This window comes from Chiloscyllium punctatum, chromosome 20, assembly GCF_047496795.1.
Source record: "Chiloscyllium punctatum isolate Juve2018m chromosome 20, sChiPun1.3, whole genome shotgun sequence".
In the NCBI taxonomy this organism is placed as follows: Eukaryota; Metazoa; Chordata; class Chondrichthyes; order Orectolobiformes; family Hemiscylliidae; genus Chiloscyllium; species Chiloscyllium punctatum.
The window spans coordinates 86,222,973-86,232,759 of record NC_092758.1 but is presented as its reverse complement, the minus strand read 5'-3'; positions in this window follow the sequence as shown (position 1 = coordinate 86,232,759).

Genomic DNA, 9,787 nt, shown 5'->3' with positions numbered 1-9,787 from the left:
CTATGCCCCTCATTATTTTATAAACCTCTATCAGCTCACCTCTCAACCTCTTGTGCTGCAGTGAAAAATGTCCCAGCCTATTCAGCCTCTCCCTATAACTCAAACCCTCTGGTCCTGGAAGCATCCTTCTAAATCTTTTCTACACTTTCTTCAATTTAATAATATCCTTCCTATAGCAGAGCGACCAGAACTGTACACAGTATTCCAAAAATGGCCTCACCAACATCCTCTACGACAACATGACATCCCAACTACTATATTCAATGGATTGACCAATCAAAGCAAGCAGGCCAAATGCTTTCTTCACCACTCTGTCTATTTGTGATGCAACTTTCAAAGAACCATGTACATTAACCCCTAGGTCTATGTTCAGTAACATTCCCTAGGGTCTTACCATTAACTGTATGTCCTGCCCTGTTAATCTTACCAACATGCAACACCTCACATTTATTTAAACTCTATCTGCCACTCCTTGGCATACTGGCTGAATTAATCAAGATACTTTTGTAATCTTAGATAACCTTCTTCACTGCCTGCTGTAGCACCAAATCTGATGTCATCTGCAAACTTACTAACGATGCTTCCTATATTCATATCCAAATTGTTTACATAAATGACAAACAACAGTGGCTGATCTCTGCGGAATACTGCCAGTCACAGGCCTCCAGATCATAAAACAACTCTTGAACCCTCTGTCTCCTACCATCAAGCCAATTTTATCTTAAAATTTGCAGGATCTCCCTGAATCTCATGTGGTCTAACATTACTAACCACTCTACCATGTTGAACCTTGTCAAAGGCCATAATAAAGTCCACATAGACAATGTCCACCACACTGCCCTCATCGTCTTGGTCACATCCTCAAAACACCCAATCAAATTAGTGAGACACAATTTCCCATGCACAAAGCTATGCTGACTAACTCTAATCAATCCTTGCCTCTTCAAATGTATGTAAATCCTGTCGCTCAGAATACCCTCTAACAACTTACCCATCACTGACAGCAAGCTCACCAGTCTATAGTTCTCAGGCTTCTTCCTTTCTTAATTAAAGGCACAACATTAGCCACCCTCCAGTCCTGCGGCATCTCACCTGTGGTTGTAGATGATTTTAAATATACCCCAGGATGTTATGGGAAGCTAGTGAACAAATTGTGGAGCTCCTAACACAGATATTTATAAGTTATAGAGTCATAGAGATGTGCAGCACGGAAACAGACCATTTGGTTCAACTCGTCCCTGCCAACCAAATATCCGAACCTAATCTAGTCCCATTTTGTCAGCACTTGACCCATATCCTTTTAAACCCTTCCTATTCATATACCCATCCAGATGCCTTTTAAATGTTGTCATTGTACCAGCCTCCACAATGTACTCTGTAGCTCATTCCATACACGTGCCATCCTCTACGTGAATATAATGCCCCTTAGGTCCCTTTTAAATCTTTCCCCTCTCACCCTAAAGTTGTGTCCTCTAGTTCTGGACTCCATCAACCCAGGGAAAAGACATTGTCTATTTTTCCTATCCATGCCCCTCAAAATTTTATAAACCTCTATAAGGTCACCCCTCTGCCTCCGACAGTCCAGGACATTATCTACATTTATGCTTCTTAAAGTCTCCAGCACCTTCTTTTCTGCAATGTGGACTGCCTGCAAGACATCAATATTTATTCCTTAGTTCCCTAGTTTCCATTAGTTTCTCCACAGTAAAAACTGATGCAAAATATTTGCTTATTAACTCACCCATTTCCTGTGGTTCCACATGTGGGATAAAGGTAAAGTAGTGTTACTTCTGCAATCATAATTGCTTATGCAAGGTAAATGAACTCACACCAGTGTATAATTGTTTCAGCCAAGAGCTGAGTCAACAAGAATGAAAACTATGTGAAGGAAATACATAATTGTTTTTGCATTAGCTAAAATGTGCATACAAGAATGAAATGTGCCTGCAAACAATGGTAGATGTTACAGACAAATAGATAAGATGCTGTGAGGGGAGCGATTAAGCTAGATATGCCTGTACAAACAGTAGTTATAAGCATCTATTTCCTGCTTCTGCAAAAACAAGAACAAACCACAATCAAGAAGTCATGAGGTCATAAGGTCATTACAAGTAAGGGAAACAGATGGTAGTGAAGGAGGATATACCTAACAATGGACCACAGCAGGATGTGGTCAAACGGCCTTGTGAGGCCAGAAATAAGCATTTTGTCACAGTCAAGGCAAGAGATGAACAAGAGTAATGGGTGCCGGTCTTAGAGATGTGGGAGATGTAAACAAGGGAGGAGCAATGGAAGGAGGGAATAGGAACGAATTACATAAATATTGTGTACTAGTTGAATTCAGTGTGTGTGTGACTGCCTTTGTACACAGTAGACATGACACCCCTCTTGCAAGAGCGAAATAAATGACACTACTGATTCAGATCTTGTCTCGGACTGAAATTATTGAAGTGAGTGAGCTTCGTTTCTCACAATTGGGGGCTCATCCGGGATATTCTTCCATCGCTGGGGGAGTGGTTGCCCTCAACACTGTGAAGACGCGTCCTGTTCCCGATTGAGGAGCGCTCTCGTGTCCCGGTTTGGTCCACTCCCTTTGGCAACTGGTACGAATCCCACAAGAGAGACATCTGAATCAGACAGTGAAAGGAGGTCGATAGAAAATACGGCAAAAAGGGCAACTCTGCGCACAGGCCAAAGTACAAAAATTGAGTTTTAAGTACTGCCTTCGTGGCTAGGATTGAGTTTTAGTAGTTACTAAGGGACTAACGAAGGAACTCATTATGGGCTGTGCTGTGGGTAAGGAAAAAGCCTCCGAGAAAACAAAAGAAAAAGGCAATGGAAATGGAGGCGGGGTGCCTTACAACATACCTCCAGAAAGTCCATTGGGCAGGATGTTGTGGAATTGGAAAAATAATACTTGTACAAGGGAAAAGGATAGGAAAAAGATGATTAAAGATTGTTGCTTTGTATGCACTAAGAAATCCATTCTTCGTCCCGCCGTCTTCTGGCCAATGTACGGGTTAGACGAAGACTGGGTTTATAAATATTTGAATTTATATGTCAATGAAAAACAGCATTACAGTCAGGAGGAATCAGATTATGCTTCAAATGGGAAGGGCTAGTATCTGGAGGGCTACTGAGAGTACATCCAGAAAAATATTCAAAAGATAGAGGAGTGAGGCGAGGAGCATCTAGAGGTGTTGTTGCAGGAAGCTCAGAAAGTGTCTGTGAGATATGGTGTGTGTGAGAGAGAGAAAGAAAAGAGCTGTACAGCTAATGGAAAGTTTAACCCTTTGTGATTTGGTTTGAATGCACATTTGTTTGTTGGTGATTGAATGTTTGTGCTTTATTCCCTGGAGCTTGAGCTCCAGGACTGTTTTGAATCTGATTTTTATTATGGAAGCTTAACATGATTTCTTTTAAGGTTAAGGATTCTATAGTGATTATGAAATAAAATGATACCTCCTGTTCTTTTTACAGGTCATGACTGCCTTACTATCAGTTTCTAATTAATCTATTTTATCCTTACATAAAAGCGATTTATGGAGGACAATTGAAGTTTCAGTTCAACATTAGATTGTAGTAAAAAAATCCTATGGATAATATCTGTGACCTTGGATTCGGCCATTATTCATGCATTAGAAGTTTTTTTTAAACTTGAATAGACAAATCCTTTTAAGGCAGCTCTGATTATTTCATAACCTATAGCATTGTAATTGAGCAATGACTGGTCAGGATTACTTAAGAAAACTAATTTTGGATTTAAATTAAGGGACTAAAACTGGATAATTATAGTGGATTTCAAAGTTGGGAACTGTATGCATTTTACATTTTAAATATTGAGTATTGAATAAATGAATTTATAATATATAAGTATATATTTAACCACTGAAACTCAGGCTAAAGAGACTTTGAGCAACCGATTATACAGTGGTGATGCGAGCGTGGGATTATTTCTATGGGATTGTATATTACGTCTTTTGGTGCTTCAACATGATTTTTAGAATGCTGGGGATGCTTAGGGTTATGATGCAAGCTCTCTTAATATTGGGATTTTGTCAAACATTATTTTCATATGTGTTATTAACAGTTCCTGAGTCTGATCATCCGCAAGTAATAGACCTGATGCATGTAGCTTAGTAAATTGTGGGGATGTAAATAATCAGAGATAGTACAGCAGCTCAGAGATACATCTTAAGTCCTTTGGGGATGGTACTTGATATAATGGTCTTGTCACAGTACACTGGGCCCCCTTCCGATCAGCTCTCGATTGTCCCGATAAAGAGCATAACCCAATATACCTAATGATAAAGAAAGCCACATGGCACGAAGCAATTCTGGGGGGGGGGGTTGGCACTGTCAGGCACAATTAAATGAAACACTTGTGATAGAAATGAAAGCAAACGAGAAGGATTTCTCGGGCTGTTGTTTTCGAATTAGCGTAGGAAAGGGAAAATGGACAGAACTACTGGATAATAAGATACAACCTTTCACCCCTCCCGATGACCCTAAAGTAGTACAAATTATAGAGGTGAAGGACTTGAAACAGACCATCAAAATAGAAACTGGATATGGGGATGCAAATGCCTGGATTGAATGGGTAAAGTATATTGTAAGAAGTCTGAACAAGAGCAATTGCTATGCATGTGCCTCCAGTCGACCAGTGGCCCAGGTGGTTCCCTTTCCGCTCGGGTGGAAGCAAGACAGGAAGGGCATGAAATGTATGATAGCCCTGTACCAGGATGAGACTGCATGGAATGATAGGAACTGTACCTCCCTATCTCAGATGTTCCCTCCCTTGGAGAAGAAAGACTTAAAAGCACCCCCCTACATTTTCAGCCGCAGTTGGAAATCACACGTCATGTGTGTGTCGGTAAGGTACAAATCGGTCCAGAGACTTGGGGGAGCTGAAATTATGTACAGAGATTAAGAATGTCATCGAAACAGACAAGGGAGGGAACTACTCAGCACTAAAGGTTCCCCGAGCGGATCTGTGGTGGTACTGTGGAGGCAAAATATTGAGACCCACCCTCCCTCCGGATTGGAGAGGGATATGTGCAATTGTACAATTGGCAATTCCATTGACCCAGGCATTTGAGAAGGAAAAGATAGTAGAGAAAAAGGGAAGGAATAAGAGATCACTGTTAGACACCTCTTTCGATGGCAGGATTTATCTAGACTCTATAGGAGTCCCTGGGGGTGGGGGTGAGGTGGGGGGAAAGGGGGGGTACCTGATAAGTTCAAGGCTCGCAACCAGATTGCAGCAGGCTTTGAGTCAGCTCTCTTCTGGTGGGTAATGATTAATAAAAATGTAGATTGGATAAATTACATTTTCTATAATCAACAGTGATTTATAAATTATACAAGAGATGCGGTTAAAGGAATATCAGACCAGCTTGATGCGACAAGTAGGATGGCGTGGGAAAACAGAATGGCCCTTGATATGATTCTAGTGGAAAAAGGGTGTGTGTGTGTGTGATGTTAGGAGGAAGCTGTTGTACCTTTATTCCTATTAACACTGCGCCCGATGGTTCAATTACTCGGGCCATAAGGGGATTGAATACCTTAGCAGAGGAACTGGCTGAGAATTCAGAAGTAGACACATCTCTCACGGGATGGCTTGAATCATGGTTTGGAAAATTGAAGGGGGTGGTGGTCTCCATCCTTACTTCCCTGATAGTAGTAGCCGGGGTATTGGTAGCCATTGGCTGTTGTATCATACCCTGTATACGAAGACTCACCCAAAGACTGATTGAGACTGCCTTAATGAAACAAATGCCCCTAAAGAGCATTCAGAGAGAAGGGCTGTACCTGTTAAACAATGAAGGAATAAGTGACCTCGGGGAGATTTCCAAAATAAATGAAATTTTGGGTAAGATGCTCGTTAATTTGGAAGTGACATATAAGAAAAATGCAGGAGGTAACAAATGGTAATTAAAGAAAAAGGGGGAAATAGGTAAATTAGTGTTACTTCTGCAATCATAATTGCTTATGCAAGGTAAATGAACTCACACCAGTGTATAATTGTTTCAGCCAAGAGATGAGTCAACAAGAATGAAAACTATGTGAAGGAAATACATAATTGTTTTTGCATTAGCTAAAATGTGCATGCAAGAATGAAATGTGCCTGCAAACAATGGTAGATGTTACAGACAAATAGATAAGATGCTGTGAGGGGAGGGATTAAGCTAGATATGCCTGTACAAACAGTAGTTATAAGCATCTATTTCCTGCTTCTGCAAAAACAAGAACAAACCACAATCAAGAAGTCATGAGGTCATAAGGTCATAACAAGTAAGGGAAACAGATGGTAGTGAAGGAGGATATACCTAACAATGGACCACAGCAGGATGTGGTCAAACGGCCTTGTGAGGCCAGAAATAAGCATTTTGTCACAGTCAAGGCAAGAGATGAACAAGAGTAATGGGTGCCGGTCTTAGAGAAGTGGGAGATGTAAACAAGGGAGGAGCAATGGAAGGAGGGAATAGGAACGAATTACATAAATATTGTGTACTAGTTGAATTCAGTGTGTGTGTGTGTGTGTGTGTGAGAGACTGCCTTTGTACACAGTAGACACAACACCCCTCTTGCAAGAGCGAAATAAATGACACTACTGATTCAGATCTTGTCTCAGACTGAAATTATTGAAGTGAGTGAGCTTCGTTTCTCACACACAAAGACAATCTTGTTAATCTTTAATTGGCCTTATTCTCTCACAAGTTGCTCTTTTGCCCTTAAAATATTTGTAGGATATCTTTGGATTGTCCTTAAACTTATCTGCCAAGGCTATTTCATGTACCATTTTTACCCTCCTGATATCTCTCTTAAGAATTCCCTACACCCCTTATCCTTTCCAAGAGATTCACTTTATCTCAGTTGTCTGTATTTTCATATGCCTCCTCCTTATTCTTGACAAGAGCCTCAATATCTCTATAAATCCACTGTTCCCTACTCTTAACTTTCACTCTAACAGGAACATGCAGCCTCTGAACTCTCATTATCTCACTTGTGCAAGCTTCTATAGTGATCAGCACCTATTAAGGCCTTATACAGGCTTCTAGTGATTGTCTGATGACAGTCCCTCAGTCAGCGACCTTAATGACCCTTTAACAAGACTACTGAATTTGAAGCTTTTGAAATGGAGAAAAAAAGAAAGATATTCAGTACCGTTCCCATGATACCTTCAAATTCTCCAAACAATATACTCGCCTGGCCTATTTCTCACTTTACCTGCAACTTCTCCTTTCTGACTGTGCGGTTTACTTTCACAATGGCAGTTTCCCATAGAAAAAACAGCAGTAGCCTCCTGTTCCTATGATCATCACCCCCCCACTTCATTTAATGAACCCAGCAACCTAATCCTTTGTTTTGGATCCACTTAGCTTAATTCCCCAGGAATCCCAGCACATCAGAGGGGAAATTCTAACTGCCAGAGCACTGGGTGAATTTATGGAGCGAGAAAACGTGCTACGAGAAAGGAAAATTCAGTTCTGATCTTTAAGCCAAGTAGAATGCCTAGACAGTGAATGGTTTGGTTTAGTAAGGGACATTGGCCAGGGAGACGGTTGGAATCGGTGGTCGGGGAACATACTTTGTGACAGGACATGAAGAGAATGACTTAATCTTTTGAAACTTAAGTCAGGACAAGGTATCAGCAGCATGTTTGACAACATAGAGATAATAGCCAGAGGGAAGCAAAAGACGTTGTGGAAAGTTAGCTGATGTCAATACATAAATAGATCCTGATGTTGTGTGTTCAGATGGTGTTGATGAGGAATGGTATATCGACAACAATCTCATTTGTTGACTCTAGGCACTGGACTATTTTCACTTTTATCCCTGTAGGCTTCAATGTTAAGGGTTCCTGAGTGCAAATATTTGATCAATGTTCCCTAAATTGTGGAAGCAGGCCATTGAGCCCATCAAGTCTACACTGACCCTCTGAAGAGCATTCCACCCAGATCCATCCTATCCCCTCATTTCCTACAGCTAATCAACCTAGCCTGCACATCCCTGGACAATTTCCCATGGTCAATCCACCTAACCCTCTTTGGGAGGAAACTCATGCAGACACAGGGAGAATGTCTGTGCAGAGTTGCACAATCACCCGAGGGTGGAATCAAACCCGGGTCCCTGGTGCTGTCAGGCAGCAGTGCTAACCACTGAGCCACCATACCACTCAACTTCTTTTCTGAGAATCCCCATAGTGTGGAAACAGGCGCTTTGGCCCAGTAAGTCCATACCAACCTTATGAAGGGTATTCCACCCAGACCCATAACCCTAAAACTCTATATTTCCTCTGATTAATGCAATTAACCAACACTATGGGTAATTTAGCATGACCAATTCACCCTAACCTGCACATCTTGGAACTGTGGGAGGAAACCAATGCAGACACAGGAAGAATGTGCAAACCCCACACAGATAGTCACCAGAGGTTAGAATCAGACCCAGATTCCTGCTGCTGAGACAGCAGTACTAACCACTGAGCCACCATGCTGCCCCATAGCATTCATTCCACTATATCTAGATCTTTAATTACTTCACAAATTTCCTCTCCATTGCTCTATCCAGAAGCCCATTCCATCCCTTTCGATGTAAAACTTATTCATAGACTTGCCTGCAGCTTGAGCTAATGGTCCCTATCCTACTATCACATTTGTTTTGTTTATTCATCAGAAATTATTTTTCCAAAACTAGACATCCTAAATTCTTATAGTCAGTATTACAGACCTTGTCTAGGTAACCTCTAGGATGTAATTATCTTCCTTGTATCTCATTGAAAAATGGAAGCATAGCTCCAAAGGCTGCTAGAAAATTACCGATTAGCCCATTTTTTTCATGCATCTTGAGTAGTACCTCAAATATGCTTAAGGCCTTTTATGTATGCTAATTAAATTCCAACTGATTTTATCCTTGTGGCCATATCCCACTCCCCATTTTCACAACCTCCTGCATTCCTCGAATTCTGATTCCAACCATCAGTGATGTTAATTGGTGGTCATGCCTTCAATTACCTGGCCTTGAGATCTAAAATACCCTTCTTAAGCCTCCCCACCTTGCTTTTCCTCCATTAATCCTGAAAACCTCGCTCTTTGACCAACACTATGGTTATCTGAACTAATCTATCCTCGTTTGGATTATGTTATTCTATCTTAAAACACCTTGGAATAGTTTATTGCATTCACAGCACTGTTTATGTATTTATTGTTTCAGAAATTGAACTTGTCCATGTGTGTTATTGCTTTGAAGTTACCATTTATTTTAATACTTTAATGTTAAAGGAACACAAAAGACACTGAAAACTAATAGTCCTGCAATACCAGAAGAAATTAAAGTCCGTGGTGGTATCAGAAACAAAAAACAAAGATTGCTGGGAAAGCTCAGCAGGTCTGGTTGCATCTGTGGAGAGAAATCAGAGTTAACATTTCAGGTCCAGTGACTATTCTTGAATTCTGAAGAAGGGTCACTGAACCCAAAATGCCAACAGTGTTTACTCTCCACAGATGTGGTCAGACCTGCTGAGTTTTTTTCCCCCCAGTTTCTGATTTCCAGTATCAGTAGTTCTGTTTGGTTTCTTTCTATGATTGTATTGTTTCTTCAAGCAAATTTTCCAGAGCACAGCCACAGCTTTTCTGGTGACTGAAATAAACTCTGAATCAGATCCCAGAATGTTACTTTTCTGAAGCTGCATTTCTCAGCTCTTTGCAAACATTCCCTGAAATCTGCTGAAATAAAGTTCTTTCAAAGGAAAAAAAGTATTTATAGAGAGAGAGAGAGAGAGAGA